The sequence below is a fragment of the Lithobates pipiens genome, unplaced genomic scaffold (genome assembly GCF_037356315.1).
Source record: "Lithobates pipiens isolate NorthernLeopardFrog02 unplaced genomic scaffold, aLitPip1_a1.2 Scaffold_16, whole genome shotgun sequence".
Lineage (NCBI taxonomy): Eukaryota > Metazoa > Chordata > Amphibia > Anura > Ranidae > Lithobates > Lithobates pipiens.
In genome coordinates this window covers 173,024,574-173,046,051 of record NW_027507748.1, presented here as the reverse complement: position 1 = coordinate 173,046,051, position 21,478 = coordinate 173,024,574, and the positions used below count along the sequence as shown (strand labels likewise).

Below are 21,478 nucleotides of genomic sequence, written 5' to 3'. Positions count from 1 at the left end.
CCCATCAGTGCCCAGCAGTGCCACCTATCAGAGCCACCTATCAGTGCCACCTATCAGTGCCCATCAGTCCCATCTATCAGTGGTACCTATCAGTGCCCATCCGTGCCACCGATCCGTGCCACCCATCCGTGCCATCTTATCTGTGCCCATATTTGCCCATCAGTGCCGCCTTATCTGTGCCCATCGGTGCTGCCTTATCTGTGCCTATTAGTGCCGCCTTAACTATGCCTATCAGTGCCCACCAGTGCAGCCTATCAGTGCCCACCAATGCAGCCTATCAGTGCCCACCAATGCAGCCTATCAGTGCCCACCAATGCAGCCCATCAGTGCCCACCAATGCAGCCTATCAGTGCCGCCTAATCAGCGCACTTCAATGAAGGAGAAAAATGACCCGTTTGCAAAATTTTATAACAAACTATTAAAACATGATTTTTTTTTTTGCATCTTTTTTTGTTTGTTTAGCAAAAAATAAAACTCCGAGCTGTAACTAAATACCACCAAAAGAAAGCTCTATTTGTGGGAAAAAAATGATAAAACATTTCATTTGGGTACAGTGTTGTATGCCCGCGCAATTGTCATTCAAAGTGCATCAGCGCTGAAAATTGGTCTGGGACTGAGGGGGGTTTAAGTGCCCAGTAAGCAAGTGGTTAACTAAATAGTGACTGGCTACTATGAGTAACTGCACCTTACACAGTCACTGATCTTTACACTGCCATATAGGGGATATATAAATAAAGTGGTAAATGAACAAATCACTGATTATTTGTTGTTTTCAGTTCACTGCATACATTATAAAATGTACTGTGATTAGCTAGATGTTAGTCTTGTGACTGAAAGAAATGCTTTCATTTTTTTTTTAAACTGTCCATGTCATTAACATTATGTCAAGAACCAGATATATAAACAAGTCTAATATAAACCATGTTCCAATTCTCCTATGTTTAGGTTTTTTCTTCTGATTCATCATTCTATTTTTCAGGGTCAATTCGAAGGTCAAATTCAGTCCCATGTCCCAAAGAAAAAATAAAATGTGCATGCATGATATTGAATGATTGGAGGCACAGAGGAGATAGCTAATCCATGAGCAAGCACAGGCATCCAACATCCTTAGTTACTAAAGAAATAGAGACCGTCGACTCAAAAAAGTGAAAGTTTACCTCACAATGTTTATGTAGAAACTTAATTTACAATGTGAATGTTCATTTAGCTCAATAATGTTCACTCCAATCATCCAATCACGTGCATGCATGATTGGGTGATTTAAGGCACAGAGGAGATAAATAACACATGGGCAGACAAAGGCATCCAACACCCTTGGAAGTGTCGGTTTTTGAAAATCTTTGTGGCATGACTTCTAGCTAAGCAAGTTGATGGAGACTAGATTTACTGTAGGTGGTACAGTATTAGATATATAGTTTAAAGTCACACTCTCCTTGGGATCCATATAGCTCAATGACTTTTAACAATAAGTACAACTTTACCCAGCTAGAAATAAGGTTACACATGGATAATATACTAATATAACAATACCAGAAAAAAAGTTTTCTGTTCTACAATGCCCACATTAGCAGGAATGGAAAAAACATGCATAAGGAAAGTTAAATATAATTTAATATAAATATTCTCTACTGTACTTTTATGACAATGATAGTGCTATGTAGAACAGGTGCTTTTAAAAAAAGCCCACACAACATCATCGATAAACCGAAGAAGCTTTTATGCACTGCATGAATTACATAAAGTTGCAGCTTGTTTTTTATTATTTTTGTTGAAGGCCACGCAACTAAATTACTTTCAAACCTGTTCAGTTTATACTTTATGACAAAAAAAAAGTTTCTATATTATTCTATTATCAGTGCCTTAAAAATACACTATGTTCCTTTTTAGATATCTGTTTTCTTCATGTGTTACAGTCTTATAATTACATTCAAATTGTTTGTTTCTAGTTTACAGAAGTTTCACAAACAGAATACTCAACAAAAATGATTACAAAAGAAAAGAGATTAAAGATTAAATAAAAACCTTAGAAGAACTGATTGCTATGGAAACATTTTATGAAAAATATATGTTTTCTCTATATCAGGAATGCCTATTTCAATTCTTGGAACCCGTTTTGATATTTTTCTTTCTACATTAAAGCTGTACTCCAGATAAACAGCTAAATTCATAGCCATCCAAAACAGTCATACAAGGAGATGGTGTATAAATTGAATTCATCCACGTCTTTATAAAAAAGACCCAGTTGTGATATTATCAAATTATGTTAAGATTTTTTTTTCTAGAATAAAAATAGTTTACTTCGTTTGCTTAAAAATGATACAGGACTTGGTATAAATCCCTACCAGTATAGATTGAAGGGGAAAAAATAGTAAGTCACTGTTTTAGTTTAATATACATATCTTAAAAAAAGGATCCCATTACAGTGACAGAGTACCTGCTGAATCTGTTCAGAAGCTGAACATTTACAGAAACTATATGAGCTATGAACATTGCAATTAAACATCCAATCAAAGCGAAAAAATTATATTTAACTACAGTACATACTATATCATGCATTTTATGCCTTTTTGATTTTTCAGATAATTTTCTTTTCTTCACAGCTGAAAGACTATTTTTGAATCAAAACTTTTTTTAATTTTTTGCATAAAATGACTGTACAATTGCGCATTGTTATAGTCATATCAGGTGTTCCAGGTGTATCCGTCAGCATACGGATTAAGCAGCAACAAGTCTCATTGTATAGATTAATATTCAACTAGTAGACAACTAGCATTTGAAGTAGCTTCTGTAGCACCCCTTTTTTTTTAACTAAAAAACATCATAAACTAAGTACTACACAGAACACCTTTTTAACATACAATGGTACTCTCTTCTCTCCTTCAATATATCCCCCCCCTTATGACTCCTGGTGGGTTAACGTCTCAATAAGATATCCATCACTAACTGTGGTGGGGCAAGTCTAGGGTCATCTAGTCAAGGCTGCCAAATAAGGTTACATTTGGACACAGCATTTCTTTGCCGATAGGCCAGTTGTTCCCTGAGAAGAATTAATATAAGTAATCCATTGTTTCCGAGAAGGTGCTGTAAAAGCTATCCAGTAATGAGCTATGAGCTTTCTAGCAATATGCATCCCCTTCTGGTAAATTTCCTCATCAATTGCACCCAATAGGCACACCAATGGAGTTAGAGGTACCGGTACCTGGAATAGCCGAGATACACACTGTATGATCTCGGTCCAATATTGATAAAGTTTCGGGCAACTCCAGATCATATGTATCAAATCCCCTTGCTGAACTTTACACTTTGGGCATATAGGGGAATCTTTCAAGCCCCAGGCGTATATAGTCTCTCAGGCCTCTAATAGGCTCTGTGCAATATAAAAAGTTGTGATAACCTGTGAGATGCTGAGATAGAAATGACTGGAATCAACTCTAAGGCCATATCCCACTGATCTCTGCCAATATCTCCAATGTCCGTCACCCATTGAGCTCTACATTTTAGTGAGGCATGATCCTGGATAGAAGACAATAGTACTGAGTATACTTTAGAGATTAAACCCCATCTGCCTGGAGGTTCTCTAGCAACAGAGAAGAGGAAGACACCTCTAGAGGGAGTGTTTGCCTTTGGGTATGCAGAGCTTGTCGAAGCTGGAGGTAATGAGAGAAGCATCTTTTGGGCAAAGGGAACTCTACACATAATTCTGTATAGGACTTCAGTATGGTCCCTAAATAAATCTGAGTGATGAACCTGCAGTTTGTTTAGTTTTGGGTATTTGGAATTGTTCCAAAGAGGGGTAAACCCCAACGGACCCTTCACGGATACAGCTTTCTGGGTTGCCTTCCATACCCTTCTAAAGAGATCCGCCGTAGGAGAGGACTGGGGTAGGCTAGGCAGATCCATCTCCATATGTAAGCCAGGTTTTAGTGTTGGGCCGGACCGGGTCACCAAATTTACTATGGGGGTCATCATTATCATCCCGGCCCCATCACACTAATTGTTGTATTTGTGAAGATAGAAAGTATAGTTTAGGGTGAGGAACAACAAGTCCCCCCTTATCCTTTACATATTGTTAAGTGTACAAACTGAGATCTCGCATCTGTGTGTCCACTCTTTTAAACCAATTATTCAAAATCCAAATAGGAGAATTTTGGAATATATACATGAGTTGCAAGGCCTAGACCATTTTAATTAAGTTCTCCCTTCCCACTACCAAAAGGGGGAGTTTACACCAGCTGATTTCTCCCTTTGTCTATCCAATAATGGGCTTAGATTTAATCAAAGGGACACCACTACACCCAGATATTTAAAGGAATCAGCCACAGTTATTTGTCTGACTTCTAGAGGCAGGGTGCCCGTTAGTGGGTCTAGGGGCATGAGGAAAGTCTTTGACCAATTAATAGAAAAACTGGAGAATTCCCATAATTTTGTAATGGTTTCTATCACCTTCTGTAGGGAGGTATCAGTGTCCCCTAAGTATAGCAGAGCATTAACAGCGTAAAGGGACACTTTTTCCTCCAAAGGACCTCTACGAAACCCTACAATGTCAGGTGAGTTGCGTATTAATATTTTCAATGGCTCCACTGTCAGAGCAAACAAAAAAGGAGATAACGGACACCCTTTGACGGGTGCCCTTATGTAATGACAATGGGGAGAGAGACTATAATTAATACGCAGCCTGGCCCTGGGCACCAAGTAAAGGACATTTACCCAATTTATTAATTGTTCCCCCAAGCCAAAGAAAGTCAGGACCTCCCAGAGGTAGGGCCATTCAACACTATCAAAAGCCTTGACAGCATCCAAGGACAGAATGGCCCTACCCCCAGGTTTATCCACAGGTGTCTGCAAGTACAATCTTCTAATATTATTGTCTGTGGACCTGGTAGGGATGAACTCAGCTTGATCCCTGTGCACTAACCCTGCAACTACCTTACAAAGTTTCATAGCAAGTACTCTAGCAAGGAGCTTGACATCCGAGTTCAGTATGGAGATGGGGCAATGTGAATATGGGAGAAGTTTGTCTTTTCCTGGTTTAGGGAGCACCACAATAATGGCTTCTTTCATGCTAGCTGGCAGGTGCCCCGTCTCCATTGCCTCTGACAGAGCTTGCATAAGTGGTGGAAGAAGGATACCACGATATCTAGAATAAACCTTCACAGGGATACCATCTGCCCTCGGAAATTTTTGCTTTGGGGCCTCAACCAATGCTTCCATCAATTCCTCAATGGTAATCGGTGAACACAACGCCTCCCTATCAACTGCAGAGACTTGGGGAAAGGGGCAGCCCTGTAAAAATGTCATCAAATCTTCAGAAGTGGCATTAATCTTTGAGAGATATAGATCTGTATAGAAGTTGTGGAAGACATGTAATACATCAAAGTTTAGGGTATGTGTGTTCCCTGAAATTGACCTTATAGCTAGCATAGAGAAATTATCCCTTTGTTCCCTGGTTAGTAGACCAGTATTCTCACCCTCTTCAAAAAATACCCCTGCTGAAGGAAATATCTCCACTTCTCAGCCGCAGACAGTACTTTTGAATTATACAGTGATTGAGCCTCAGCCCAAGCATCTTGATTCAGTTGTGTAGGGTCATGAACAATTGCCTGTTCTCTATTTTTCAGTTCAGTGCATGCTCTAGCTTCCCATTCCCCTGACTTCGGCTCAATGCCTGTAATCTCCCTGATAAGACACCCCCTCAAGAATGCCTTGACAGAATCCCACACAACACTCACACTAGTGGATCCATTGCTAAATTGGAGGAACGCCATCAATGCATCCAGAATCCCATCTGGGACTGGAAACAGCATCAGCCATAAAGGGTTCACATGCCACAGTGGCCTAGTCACCGCGGTCACCACATCCAGTCTCACCCAGAATGGAGAGGTATCAGACAGCAGACAGCAGACGGGGCTTATAGACTGTATACAGAAGTCTCTGCGAGAATGCCATGTTCCCTAGGCCTATGTCTATATATGAAAGCCCCCCATGGGTAGCTGAGTAACAAGAATAGCATTTGACAGATGTATGTCTCTTCCGCAGACCCATTTCAGGCAGCAAGAAGGCAAAAGCAGTTTTTCCAGCAGTATATTTTCCTGTTATTGAAGCTAGGGATAATCTGTCCAGTTGCTGATCTAGGATGTTTTTAACCACTTCTCGCCCAGGCCAATTCTGACATTTCTCTCCTACATGTAAAATTCCAAATTTTTTTGCTAGAAAATTACATAGAACCCCCAAACATTATATAGTTTTTTTTTAACAAAGACCCTAGAGAATACAATGGCACTTGTTGCAACTTTTTATCTCGCACAGTATTTGCGCAGCAATTTTTCGAACACAAAATTAAGCCCAATTTTTTTGCATAATGTGAAAGAGGAGGATACGCCGAGTAAATAGATGCCCAACATGTCACGCTTCAAAATTGCACGCACTCGTGGAATGGTATTTAAAAATCCCCATAGGCGACGCTTTACATTTTTTTACTGGTTACATATTCTGGGTTACAGAGGAGGTCTAGGGCTAGAATTATTGCTCTCGCTCTAACGTTCACGGCGATACCTCACATGTGTGGTTTGAACACCGTTTTCAGATGTAGGCGGGACTTACGTATACGTTCGCTTCTGTGTGCGAGCTCACGGGGACAGGGGCACTTTAATTTTTTTTTTTTATTATTAATTTTATTTTTAGTTTTTTAGTTTTACACTTAAAAAATAAATAAAAAATGGATGACTTTTATTCCTATTACAAGGAATGTAAACATCACCTTGTAATAGGAATGTGGCATGATTGGACATATTTACAGTGAGATATGGGGTCAATAAGACCCCATATCTCACCTCTAGGCTGGGAAGAAAAAAAAAAAAGATCCTCGCTTCCTAGCCAGATCGGCGCCGTTAATTTGAATACCGAGGCCAGGCCTGACGTCATAACATCGCGCCCGGCCTCCGAACGATCATAGAGACTCCGGGGATGATCTAGTCCACCGGAAATCTCTATGGTAACTTGCTGGGGCCAGCGGATCCTGTGCCCGACTCACCGATGGAAACGGTGAGTCGGTAGAAGCACCGGAAGGCGGCAGGAGGGGGGCGTACCCTCCCGCCGCCTGTAAGAACGATCAAGCGGCGGAACAGCTGCTATGATCGTTCTTATGGTGCAGGGAATCGCCGGCTGAAAACTGCAATATCTGAATGATGTCTGTGGCCTCAGGCATCATTTAGATATAACCACTGAAAGCCCATGACGTCAATAGACGTAGTATGGGCGCCAAGTGGTTAATTAAGGATGAGCCGAATACCCCCAAAAAAATTTGGATGAACAAAGGAACACTGTTAAATTCTATGAGACACGAACATGAAACATCAAAAGTGCTAATTTTAAAGGCTTATATGCAAGTTATTGTCGTAAAAAGTGTTTGGGGACCTGGGTCCTGCCCCATGGGGCATGTATCAATGCAAAAAAAGTTTTAAAAACAAAGTTTTTTTCAAGAGCAATGATTTTAATAATGCCTAAAGTGAAACAAAAAAAGAAATATTCCTTTAAATATTGTGCCTGTAAAGTGACACAGTTTTCCCGTGTTTAGAACAGTACCATGGCAAAAAGGCATTTGAAATTTATTGCAGCTGCAAAGTATTGTAAGGTCTCGGCAATATAGATAAAACTCATTGAAAAAAATGGCATGGGTTCCCCTCCACAGTTCATTACCAGGCACTTTGGGGCTGGTATGATTATTAAGGGGAACTCCAAACCAAAAATGAAAAAAAAAATGCATGGGGGGTCACCTTAAAATCCATACCAGGTCCTTCAGGTCTGGTATGGAAATTAAGGGGAGCCCTGCACCAAATAAAGAAAATGGCTTAGGGGTTCCCCCAAATCCATACCAGACCCTTCAGGTCTGGTATGGATTTTAAGGGGAACCCTGTGCCAAAATGTAAAAAAAGGTATAGGGTCTCCCCAAAATCTATACTAGACCCTTATCTGAGCACACAACCTGGCAGGCTGCAGGAAAAGAGGGGGGACGAGAGAGCATCCCCTCCTGAACCAGGCCACATGCCCTCAACATGTGGAGGGTGCTTTTGAGTAGCCCTCCCCAAGCAACTTGTCCCCATGTTGACGGGGCAAGGGCCTCATCCCCACAACCTTTGCCCGGTAGTTGTGGGGGTATGTGGGTGGGTGGCTTATCACAATCTGGAAGCCCCCTTTAACAAGGGACCCCAGATCTCAGCCCTCCTATGTGAATTGGTAAGGGGTACATTGTACCTCTATCATTTCATAAAAGAAAGTGTCAAAAATAGTAAAAAAGACAGGATACACTTAGGGACAAGTCCTTTATTAAAAGTAAAAAAAAAGTCCATTCATCTTCTATCACACCGCTGACGAGCCAAAAAAGAAAAAAAATGGAAGGCTCTCGCCGAGTGACGCTTCTTCTGACAGCTCTTTTATAGCTGAGGGCGGGGCCACTCATGACGTAAATGGGTAACCCTGCCTTCCTCTGACGTCATGAGGTGTTAGGGGGCATTTACATCAGCTATATAAGATCTGTCACCTGTTACGTTTTTTCCTTTATTCGGCTCGTCTTGACATTTTTATCTTTTAATAAAGGACTTGTCCCTAAGTGTCTCCTGTCTTTTTTACTATTGTTGACACTTTCTTTTGTGAAATGGTAGGGGTTGAATGTACCCCTCACCAATTCAGATAAGGGGGGCCAGAACCTGGGGGTCCTCTTGTTACAAAACAGAAAACTTGCCCTGGGACAGTAGATATACACAGATATATACATGTAAATACAGTATATATTTATTCCAATAAAAGTGGTACATGCATTAGTATCCTGGATAAAAGCCAATTCATACAGGATACATATAAATAGGTAGAATAAAAAGATGGTACATATATGTGTGAACAATCACATAACATACAGGCATCAGGTGTACCCAAAGCATTTTGTGTGGCCCAGCTCGCCTTTCTGTTTTGTTGGATATTTGAGGGAGGGAGGTGTGTCATTGGTGACACCAGACCTTTCCTTTCTTCTTAAATTGGGTCCTCTTGCTAAAGGGATCTTCCAGATTCTGATAAGCCCCCCCGCTCACATACCCCCACAACCACCAGGCAAGGGTTGTGGGGATGAGGCCCTTGTCCTCATCAACATGGGGACGAGGTGCTTTTGGGGCTACACCAAAGCACCCTTCCCATGTTGAGGGCATGTGGCCTGATACAGTTCAGGGGGGGCGCTCTCTCGTCCCCCCTCTTTTCCTGCAGCCTGACAGGTTGCTTGCTCAGATAAGGATCTAGTATGGATTTTGTAGAGGACCCCTACACCATATTTTTTTCAATTTGGTTTGGGGTTCCCCCTAATATTCATACCAGACCAAAAGGGCCTGGAAATGGACTGGGGGGAGACCCATGCTGTTTTTTTTCAATACGTTTTATCTATATTGCTGAAACTCGACAATTCATTACAGTCTCAAGCAGTTTTAAATTACTTTTTTCCTTTAGAAATTTCATTTTCTGTGGTACTGTTCTAAACACTGGAAAACTGTTTCACTTTATAGACATATTATAGACACCCCCCCCCCCCCCCCCCCGACATGATATTTAAAGGAATATTTAATTTTTATTGTTTCACTTTAAGCATTATTAAAATCACTGCTCCCGAAAAATGTTTTTTTTTTTCAGAATAGAAAAACAAATCTACCCTCTCTGTCAATCTTCTTCTGCAGACACTCAAAAGGGACATTACTGGAGATCAACACACTGAGTCTCCTTAAGTAAGAGGAGTGAGTGGAATGGAATTGTACAGGGAATTTACATGACCACAGCAGTTGAATCGAATCTGGTCTCAAATGTGTCTCCTGGTGGCAAATTAAGTGGGGCTGTAACCTAGAGAAATATTTGAAAACCACACCCCTGTTATTATTATCCTCTAAACCTAAACTTCATACATTCCATGAAAGAAGCAATAACCCCTTAAGATTTTTACTCATTGTTAACCATGGTGTTAATGTAGGAGCAGAGACCTGTGGCCTCAATTTCAGTAAAAGATGTTGTCACCAGTCTGAGTTAGGTTGTGGCAGGAATGGATAGTGGTGTGAGATTAAACATAGCCATCCCACCATAAGATCAAAGATTAGCTCAGTGTGTCACCTAGTGGAGGTTAAAGGTATCCGTAGTGTTGCATATATAAGTCCCTCCTGTAGGGATAAAAAAAGCAGTGAAGAGAGAAGAATACATGCAATTGCACCTCTAGCACAGTGTCTGGCCAACTGGGCCTTAAAGAACCAAACAATTCCTCATTGATGATGGGGGAAAAGTCCTCACAGGACCATTCTTGGGGGGTACAAATTTAGCCCTGAGGGCACAGAGCTAACGTGGGCAAAACTATGAAAAAGTCACTTCATGAAAAAAAGAACAAGAAGTGTTAAGTAAACCTCCAGTGTTCCATAACATCAGAGCACAAATATATATGATCCTTGTGTAGGTGGAGAAGGAAGAAGTAGTCAGACCCTTCCCAGTTGGTTAGTTAGATAGCAATAAAGCACCTTTAGAATAAAGATGAGTCAGTGAGGCATGTCACTATTCCTATGAAGGATGTTGTGTAAGCCACCATTCCTCTCTGTCCAGCCAGTTCATAGCTGCAGAAGGGTTTCTAAAGAAGTGTTATTTGCCATTGGCAATAACTTTCAGCTTTGCAGGGTATAGCATGAAATATTGGACATTGAGAGCGCTTGGCCTTTTCTTTATATCCATAAATTTAGATCTCCGCTTCTGTACCTCTGCCGAGAAATACAGAAATAAAGACACTTTTGCATTATCCACTTTAACGATTCCAGCCATCCTGGCTTTAGATACGATTGCAATTCAATAAATGGAATAGGCAATAATGTGATGGGGCCCCCTGTTGTGGTGGTCATGAGGGGACTCTTTTTACTGCAAACATGGGTGATAGTGCATCCTGTCCAAATGTATGAATCAGTCAGGCCTCAATGAAAGCCACTGGATTTTTACGCTCTGCCCATTCAGGGATGCCGGCCCGCCCGCACATTATTTCTGTGTAAGCGTTTCTCCATGTCCTCCAGCCTAGCTGTATTGGTAGAGGCCAAAGATTGTATATATCTAACATCCCTTTGCAGGGGTTGCCGCTCATCTTCTAATGTGCTAAGGCGGGCTTCTAGGGCAGAGTTATGCTCTCTCAATATTCGAATGTCATGTCTTATTAGGGACATTTCCACTTTCATACCTTTCACCTCCCCTGACAAATCTGCTATGAAAGAGCTGCAAAATGTAACAGCAACTAAGCTAGCCTGCAATGTGGGCTCAGGATCAGTGCCATCCTGCTGTGTTATGGCTGCCATGTTGGAAGCATGGGGCAGGTTACTCACAGTTAAGGAGGCTGAAGTCTCTGCCAGGACCTGGGGGATCCCATCCAGTGATTCCGTGTCTGCTTCCAGAAGCTCTCCATCTGGTACAGTCACCTGGATGGGTGGAGGATTTTTGTAGGCAGTGGTCTTGGCGAAAAGACGATGAGCTGCCCATAAACCCAGCAGGGTGGTAGGCAGCCATAATGGCCCGGGGTGTAAGGTGGAATCCATAGGTTCTGTCCGCATCTGGCCATGATGGAGCAGAAATTTGCACAGCCACAGTTAGCAGTGGAGCTACGGCAGCGGTTGAGATGTGTCCCAGGTCTGTACGAGGGAGGAAGGCGGTGCTGTCAGGATGATAGAACTGGATTCCCAGTGGAGTTAGCTCAGACACGTCCTACTCCATGTTGTGCTTGGCCACGCTTGCCTTAGAACATATTTAAAATGTCTTTTATACTACATATACTTTAGAAAACTGGTATAGGCTTATCTAAAGGGTTTATGGCTGTCCTTGCGTAAGTGCATATATTATTAGCTGAACAACATAACTGACAGATAGGGTGATAGGAATCAAATAAAAATGTACGTGATCTGTTAGTACTAGCATATGAGACTGAGCTGAAAATTACATATTGATGTGTACCATTTTTTTCTAATCACTGTACAATAATTATCTGTCCCCAGCAGCAATATAAATTAATTTTATATACTAGAATGGCACCATAGGCTGATACCAAAAGGGATATTTCCTAGACTATAACTGATCCATAGAATTTATTTGACAACTCGAAGCAATTGCTGTAATCTGACAGGTGGGTATTACCCACCATTATCAAAGGATCTTGGTTTATTAGTGTAACATTGATAAATAAATAAAACAGCCAAAAAGGATGTTTCTATGTGTTTTATTTCAGTTAGTGATGGATTTGTGGAAATGCTAAAATGTTCTGTGCAGCAAATTGTGAGCTTAGGATGTATTTCAGCTTGTCATAAATAAACTGCTGTCATAGGGAAAAAAAAACATTATTTCTGCAGTGACATCTTAAAATGTTAACTCAGCTGACGCTTGCTTGTGTGAAGAGCATGAAAACAGATAAACTTCTAAAGAAAAGTATAGTTTAGGTCTGGAACAGAATCTTATTTCTGTAGCAATTTTTCTAACTCTCCTGTCTTCAGTGTCAATTCAAAGAGAACCTGTGCTTTGGCAATGCATGCCAATGTGTTCACTTTAATCCCATCTGTCCAGTAAAATATACTCACTGTTCCTTAGCAGCTCCATTGCAGTCATCCTGTGTAAGCTACAAGTAGCTCAAGTGTTAGCTTACATGGAGTTTAAGAACTTTTCCCATGGGACTGTACTAGTGTTTGTTGACTGACCCAGTGCTGTCACATGGAGTGTGTCAAATGCTCCTTTATACCTGGAAGTACCAGGTATTGCTTCCAGGATCTAAACAGAGCAGCAGGAAAGCAAAGGAAATGAAAGTATTGTATAGTATGGTGCTAGGGAAGAGGAGAAAATAATTGCTTTGCCTTTCATGGGCAAATGAACAGTTTGTGCAAGGACTTGTGTAGATGGACATTGTCTTCCTGCACTTGATGTGTATTGCAAGCTTTCATTAAATGTGGTTTAGCAGATTCCTGTTGACTTCAATGGGGTAGTGTAGATGTCAGTTTACAGTCTGTGTATGGCCTGTTTGGTTTGCAGTGTATTTCTTTGGATGCAGCATTGCTACTGAGAGGTCTAGCATTTCCTAATAATTTGCAAGCAAAGCCAGACAACTACAGATTGTTTCGTCAAATGTGTTTTACATTTGAATGCATGCATTTGAGCAGTGATTTGTAGGAATGGAAAAGATTAATATTGACAAGAATGCTGATACTAACAAGTAAAAGTATTAGCTAAGGACCCAAGCTATAGAGGTTTTCTCTATATCTGCACTTCAAGGATTTGATAGCATCATTGGGGCCAATGTCTCTAATATGCCTACACTGATATTTAAAGCCATAGCACATTGCAGGCATTAGGTAACTTCTGTAAATACAGTGCTTAAATAAATATGATTAACACCAACATGTGAAGATGGATTCATTAATAGATATCCAAGGACAATAGATTAGCAAAATGCACAGTGCGAAAACAGTCCAAACAAAGAACACTCAGTGCAAATAGTTCATAAAATTGATGTATGTGTCGCACAAATCTGACAATCCAGTGTAAACGTACACCACTTCACATTCGAGAGTTCCCCCCACTCACAAGCCACTTAGCAACAGGTAAGACCTAAAAAAATGGAGGTCTTGCTGCACTTTTTGGGAAAAACTCCCATAGGGATGGATGGATGGCACACTCCAGGGCTCAGGAACAGGGTTTTCTTTGTAGTAGTATAAATTTCACCATTTATTAAAATAAAAAAAAACTACTCACATAAGGCAGATGGAAAAAAACATATAAACAGATAAGCATAATCAACACCCCGGCAGGCATGATTGCATCATGGCTGCAGCTCCATCCAATGTGTTTTGTCAAAAAGGACATCATTCAGAGGTATAGGAGTATTGGTTCTGGGTGGAGCTACAGCCGTGACGCAATCACACCCGCCGGGGTGTTGACCATGCTTATCTGTTTACATGCTTTTTTCTACCTGCCTTAAGTGAGCAGTTTTTTTTCACTTTAATAAATGGTGAAATGTTATACTACTACATATTATGACTCCCTCTTTTGCCTGTATATCTTCTTGAGTTTCTTTTGTGGATTGCTTTGGAAACCATCTATCCCAGTGGAGATTTCTCCTGAAAAGTGTAGCCAGAGCTCCATCTTTAAGGTCTTGTGAGTGGGGTGTGCTCTCGGATGTGAAGTGGTGTATGTTTACGCAGGATTGTCAGATTTGGGCAACATATACATCAATATGAACTCTTTGCACTGAAAATTCTTTGTTTGAACTGTTTTTGCATGGTGCACTTTGCTAATGTATTGTCTCTGTATATCTATGAATTAATCCATCTTCGCAGGTAAAGTGTCACGCAAACCAATGTTGAAAAAATATCTAAACTGATAAGTTCAAATAATCCATCATAAAGACATACTGTATATCAAAACACCAGAAACTTATAATGAAAAAAATGCATAACAGTAATTTGTTTAAAATAAAGTGCACATGTGTTGAAAGTGCATAATAGTCCATATTCAACAGTAAATAAATTGCCCAGTTGTTGTCCTTCCTCAGTGACAACAATTTCAGTGTGGCAACATGAAAATGAATAGTATAATTCCACCCGATTGTGACACCTGAGTGCTCCCAGTATTCTCTTCTTAGTGAGTAATCAAATACGTTTTTGATTACATAAAGAAATCCTCCTCAGACAATGTTAGCCTAGTTATCCTTTTCAGTTGGTTTGGATATCATGTGACGGTTATCCCTTTAAGGGAAAAATCTCAATAAATGTGATACATTCCATATGGTACACACCGATCTCTCTCTGTCTCTCACTTCTTGCTTGACAGAGAGAGATCGGTGTGAACTGTAAGGAGTGTATCAAATGTATTTAATTTTTTTTACAGGGGAGCAGGATATCCAAACCAACTGAAAAGGACAACAATTGGGCTAACATTGATGGAGGAGGATTGATTTATGTAATCAAAAGCGTATTTGATTACTCACCAATTGCTGTTATGCATTTTTTTCATTATATGTTTCTGATGTTTTGATATATGTCTTTATGACGGATTATTTGAGCTTATAAGTTAAGATACTTATTCACCATTGGTTTGCACAACACTTATCTATATATACAATTTCATTGCTGATGGGAACACAGTGTGGTGTTTGCTGCAGCCACATCTGGCATTTTTTGAACACTAATGCCACGTACACACAACCGGACTTTCCATCAGAACAAAAAACTCTGGTAGTCTTTCCAACGGCGTTTACGATGGAGTTCTGACCGAATGGACTTGCCTACACACAATCACACCAAAGTCCATTTGTTTCGAACGGGATGACGTATGTTGGGATTAGAAAAGGAGGTTCAATAGCCAGTAGCCAATAGCTGCCCTTATGTCATATTTGGTCCGTTGGACTAGCAGACAGGCGAACGGTTTTCCCGATAGGAATTGATTCAGTTGGAAAGATTTAAAACATGTTCTATTTCTAGGTCCGTCAGACTTTTTGAAAAAAAAAGTCTGCTGAAGCCCACACACAATCGGTATATCCAATGAAATGATTCCGTTTGAACTTTTCTGCCGGAAAGTCCAGTCGTGTGTATGTGGCATTATTAGTACTGAAGCTATATTGTTTACAATTTTTTTTTTTTGCACAGAGGTAGTGCAGAAGTTTTATTTATTATCATCTTCACATGTTGGTGTTAATTGTATTTATTTAAGCACTATACTTACGGTTTCACTTAATTTACTTTTACCCTTGTACTATTGATGCACTAGCACTTTATTTGTTTGTGCAACACATTTGTATTTTTAAATAATGATATGTATGGGGGTATATAGTGAGTGCTGCTATCACCATTCAGTTGTTTCATTAATTTGTTTGATTGTTTATTTTTGACACTTAGCGCAACCATTTATCGTTTTTCATTAGGTCACTTCTGGCAGCCAACACAGATCTGGGAACATTGGCGACCAAAATAATGTTTACATATACCAACAACTTCAAACTGAAATCTTCTGTCAGTTGTTAACATGTTTGTGGAATCTGCTGCTCTTCTACACTCAGATAAGATTTTCTATGGGCTTGTAATTTTTGCACTTAGGCCAAAGTTTGTAGAGATATATTTGTTTGTCACCACCAAAAGATCATTTTTAGGAATGATTAGGATTACTCATTTGTTAACGGTGCCAGCCAAAAGAAATGCACTGTGCATGATTGAGTAATGTAATTGCAATCTGCATGCATTACCAATTCTCTGTCATATTATGACATTTAGATTGATTGCTCACAACCACCAGGCCTCAGGTATCAATATACAAACAGCTCTCTCACAGAGAATAACAGACAGTGAACAATTTGCATATCCATAGTCCAGTTCCTGCACTACTGACCCATTGTATTCTTCTCATGAAATAAAAAAATACAACTTAGTCATAGTAAACGTTTCATTCCAACACCAAAGAAAAAGAATGATAGACTATCAGTTGCATATGCAGAAACATTTAGCAACATGTAAGAGAATTGCTATACACATTAACATTTGGCTTTTCTGGTAACCTTCATTTTCCAAATTCTGCAAGCAATACTTGAATCTGTTGTACCAATATCTGTTTTTACGTTGTATGATTACCTCACATGAAGATTTGTCCATTTGTACAGTAATTAGGTGGCCCCCCCGGCCTTGGATAGGTATAATGTTTTTTTCATATGTCTCCAGTTATTTTGTGAGTAGATAATTACTGGAATTTACCCCCCCCCCCCCCCAACCCAATCCCTTTTTTGACCACTTCATATCTTTTTTGAAACTGACATAAAACCATAAGTTTTATTTTCATTACAGCAACACAAATATGAACAATCTTAGGACTCATTCAAATGGACACTGAGACCATAGCTCCCAACTGTCCCTGATTTGGAGGGACTGCCCCTGATTTGGAGCAATACCCCTCTGTACCTCTTCCCCCCTCATTTGTCCCTCATTTTGGTCTGATCTATATAGTTGTATATAAAGTGTACTTGTTATCTTTCAAAAAGTGTTTCCCAGTGCTAAACCTTTCATCCAAATAATAAATTGCTGCATTTGTAAATTTGAAAAGCCAATATAAAGGAATAGAGGTGGTAAAAAAAGTCCCTTGTGGATTAAGTAACCTTTTGTTGGTTAATTCTCCTTTAAGGGGTGTGGCAGGGGGCGTATCCTATACCTACATACATTCCCATCTCAAAATGTTGGGTGGTATGACTGAGAACCATCTTCCATGCTAAGCCACTTTTTGCAAAAGGTACATTTATCTTGAAACTGCATGCAGGCAATCCCATAGAAGTTTATGCCTTCAAAGTAGCTGCACAGGCACAGTTGCATGTCTAAATCTGACATGCAGGCATTAGTGGGTCACAGATCTGAATGCACAATGTTTGCATTAAGATCTGTGCACCCACTCCTGCTTGTCTCATATTTTGTCATGCATTTTATGTGCTGCCTGCATGCAGCTACAAGATGTACAGTACATGCCGCAAAAAGCATCTCAGCACAGAGAACGGGTCTCAGTGGAACATTGGGTCTATTCTATCCACTTATAATGCTGCTTACACACGACTGGACTATTCAACGGACTAGGTCCGACGGACTTCCCGACGGACTTTTGGCGGAGGTCCGATGGACTTTCTGAATGCACGTACTTGGCCACACACAACCGGACTAAGTCCGTTCGAAAGTCAGTTCATTTTGAACATGATGACGTAAACGGGACTAAACAAGGAAGTTCAATAGCCAGTAGCCAATAGCTGCCCTTGCGTCATATTTGGTGCATCGGACTAGCACACAGATGAACGATTTTCCCGATTTTTAGATAGATTTGAAACATGTTTTATTTCTAGGTCCATCTGACTGGTGGGGGAAAAAAAAGTCCACTGGAGCCCACACACGATCGAATTGTCCGGCGGTTTCCGGTCCGCCAGCCCAAGTCTGTCAGAAATTTAGACTGTGTGTACACAGCATTAGATTTATGCACCTCTGCCATATTGCATAGCCTGCCTAGCAGGACAAAATATTTGATTTTTGTCTATGCTAATACAGGCCTTGTCCCCCCACCTTCTCTTTGATACCTTGCTCTCTCCTCTTATCAGCATGCTTCTTGTAAGTACATAAACAATGCAGCTCTACTGTACAGGTAATTGCAATAGACTGATACCAGGTCAAAGGCACATATGTAGACCACTTGCATTTAAAAAAAAAATACATTCCATGACATACTAATGAAAATAGATCTGTATTATTTATGTATTTTACACTTGGAGTAAAATGTTATCACACCACCCATTTATCTCTTTTTCTCATTTTTTTTGTCAGATAAGTTTCTTTTAACTTTTAAAATGTAATGGATTGACAGGTTTCTTTAAGTGAACTTTATTCTCTCCTCTACTTCAGTAGTCATACTGAAATTTATTGTTAAGTTATGAATAATTTGATGCCTACAAGCATGACAAGCACTGTGACTTGTGTCAATATTTAAATGGAAAAAAATATGAAAAAAACATAATTTATTGTTGTTATATATTCATTAAAATTATTTTTATTTGCTACTTGCATTAATATAATAATTTCTTCCATGTCTCTTACCAAGAGTGGTATGTGGTAAGAGCAAATAAGGTTTTCCTGCATGCATATTTGTTCATATGCCACTTATGGGATATTGAATTTTTAGGACAGGTTTTCTTTAATGAGACATCAGGGAGCTTTCAGACTCCTGGTGTATCACCTGCTTTCCTTCCAACAGAAACCAGAAGTGATGCTTTGCTTAGCTTATGTGTTCATTCTACCTAGGAAAGATAAGAAAATGGATGTTCACTGGTTTCCCTCTTCTCCACCTGGAGATGCCAGGGGGGTTGCACCCTGAGGAGAACACTTTGGGGGTCATGGAAAGCAATCAGGTAGCTGTACAGCCATCAAATCTCTTTATATGAACCCAAACAATATATGTGCTTGGATAAAAAAAAATTATGTTAGCAGCCAGCACCAATAGACTGATTACACACCATATACAGCATACATAATACAGAGAGGGTGCAGCACTAACTCAATGTTCTCAAGTCACTAATAAAAAAAATCCCATAAAAGTACATCTATAAAATGACAGCTATAAAATCCCCACACTGACTTCTGTGAAAAGAATGTGCATGCACACTCGTCACCTCTGTGAGGGGGGCAACCCTGCTTACCGGAACCTATTGACCCTCAATTCGCTACGATCTTCGTATCATCCATCACCACAGGTCACTAGAATATGCGGTTCGTGTAGTCATCTAGCAGGAAAATCACCACTTCCAGCAGTGTGAACAGTGGCAGCGATATTATGAGTTTTTCTGGCAGAATCTTCAATGAAGAGAGAAGATATGTCTTCATCTACTCCAACTTCATTATTTGCAATACATGTATAAGCCCCTGTATCTTCATAGTGCACACTATAAATATGAAGTTCACTTCCACTGGCTTTCACTGTTCCAGCCACAGTACACATAGTATTTCCCCATTAGAGGCAAAATCACCCAGCAGGTCAAAGTCAGACTTCCGGACTGCACCCAGGTCTCCTCACTGCAGAAAACAAAATTGCCATGACAATGGCCACGACAATGTCCACATTTTATAGGTGGACTTTCTTGTGTTTTTATTTATTAGTGGTTTTTGAACATTGAGTTAACTCTGCACCCTCTCTGTATTATGTACATCAAGTCTTTTTCATTAGAAAACAGACAGTTGGGTAATAGAGTGAATGTAACCCCCCCCCCCCCATTGGTACTGCCATAACCCCTATCGTGGTGACAATAATAGGGTTAAATGTTTACATACACTGGTTTTGCTTTCTGTAAATTATTTTACATTCAAATTTGAATTGTCAATAAACTTGTTAGAAAATTTGGCTACTTTAGAAAGAATCAGTTCCCTAAGGAAGCGTCCAATTACCATCTTTGTTGGTCCAGCATCATAGCTCTTGGGAGTAGCAAAGGGAAATTATGTAGAATACTATGCCCCATACACACAATCAGATTTTCTGGCAACAAAACCGTGGATTTTTTTCTGTGTCTTGCATACACACGGTCACACAAATGTTGGCCAAAAATTCCAAACATGAGAACGCAGTGACATACAACATGTACGTTGAGCCGAGGAAAAGGAAGTGCATTAGCCAGTGTGGCTCCTTCCGCTTAATTCAGAGCATGCATGAACTTTTGAGCAACAGACTTGTGTACACACGTTTGGCCTTTCTGACAACAAGTTTTGTGTTCATAAATTTTGAGAACCCGCTCTCAAACATTTGTTTGTGGAAATTCCGACAGCAAATGTTCGATGGAGCATACACACGGTCGAACTTTCCAACAACAAGCTCACATCGTACATCGGAAAGTTTGATCCTGTGTATGCAGCATTACTTGAATTGAAGCACCCAGCAACACTCTCAGGTCTTTAGGATTTCTACATAAATAAATAACATACTTGAAAAATAAATGTTGTTGTTGGAAGGAATGGCCTAGACACAGGATCTGTTTAAAGCAGATTTATTTGGTTGTAAGGGCAGAAAGAACAGTAGACCCATACCTCTGCAAATAGCAGATTATCCGGTTCTCTGTCATATGCTTGAAGCTAGCATTTTAGATCAAGTGACCAAGAAGAGCTTTGATTCATGGCAGACAATGTATACAGTCTTCATTTGCTTTCACTATGACTTTGCTGATGTCAGCATCCACATGCTACATTGCTAGTACTGGGTCACATGAGCCTGAATCAAAGCAACTCGACCTGCTATACGAAAGCCCTTATTAAGACTTTTATGATAACTTCCCCTACTTTGCGTCACTATTGTCTTCCTCATTTATTAAAGCAGATTTTATCTTAGAACTAAGTTGTTCTCTGTAAGTGGACCTGATTTAGTGAATCTTAAAATTTGACTACATTAGGTATACATAGAGCATAGTAGTGCACAATATCCATCATGTTTGTTTAGGCACCCTTTTTTTAGATACTTGAATTACCAGATTGCTAGTCTAGACCTAAGTGAGATAAGCCAGTCACTAAGATCCACTACATCAGCAATCTTTTTCTACAGTTTTTAAAATAGATTTTTTTTAAAGGGGGAGCTTGGTTTACTGTATTTGCAAAAATAATACAACTAATAATAACATGATCGCTTTATTTATTTATCTATGTATTTATTTGTCTCGTGTTAAAGGAGTAATGAATAAGCCAGACCCATTACTAGTTCACCAGGTCAAGATAAAACATTTTGATTAATACCTAAAATAGGGCTAGAACCCTTGCTGTTTGGATACCTTCTAATATCCTTGGTGTGGTTGGCTGGCATTGTTTGAAGATGGAATCATTTTTTTTGTTCATTTACTAAATAAAGCAAATTAAAAAAATTTAAACAAAGACAGGAAAAGGGGCATCAGTAAATATTTGGGGATATCCATTATCAG

General features: G+C 39.9%; 1 protein-coding gene across 1 annotated transcript in view; it reads right to left on the bottom strand.

Moving 5' to 3' along the window:
* The window catches only part of IL1RAPL1 (interleukin 1 receptor accessory protein like 1), a 1,840,350-nt gene that overhangs the window by 684,978 nt on the left and 1,133,894 nt on the right, over positions 1–21,478 (bottom strand). The window lies entirely within an intron of this gene.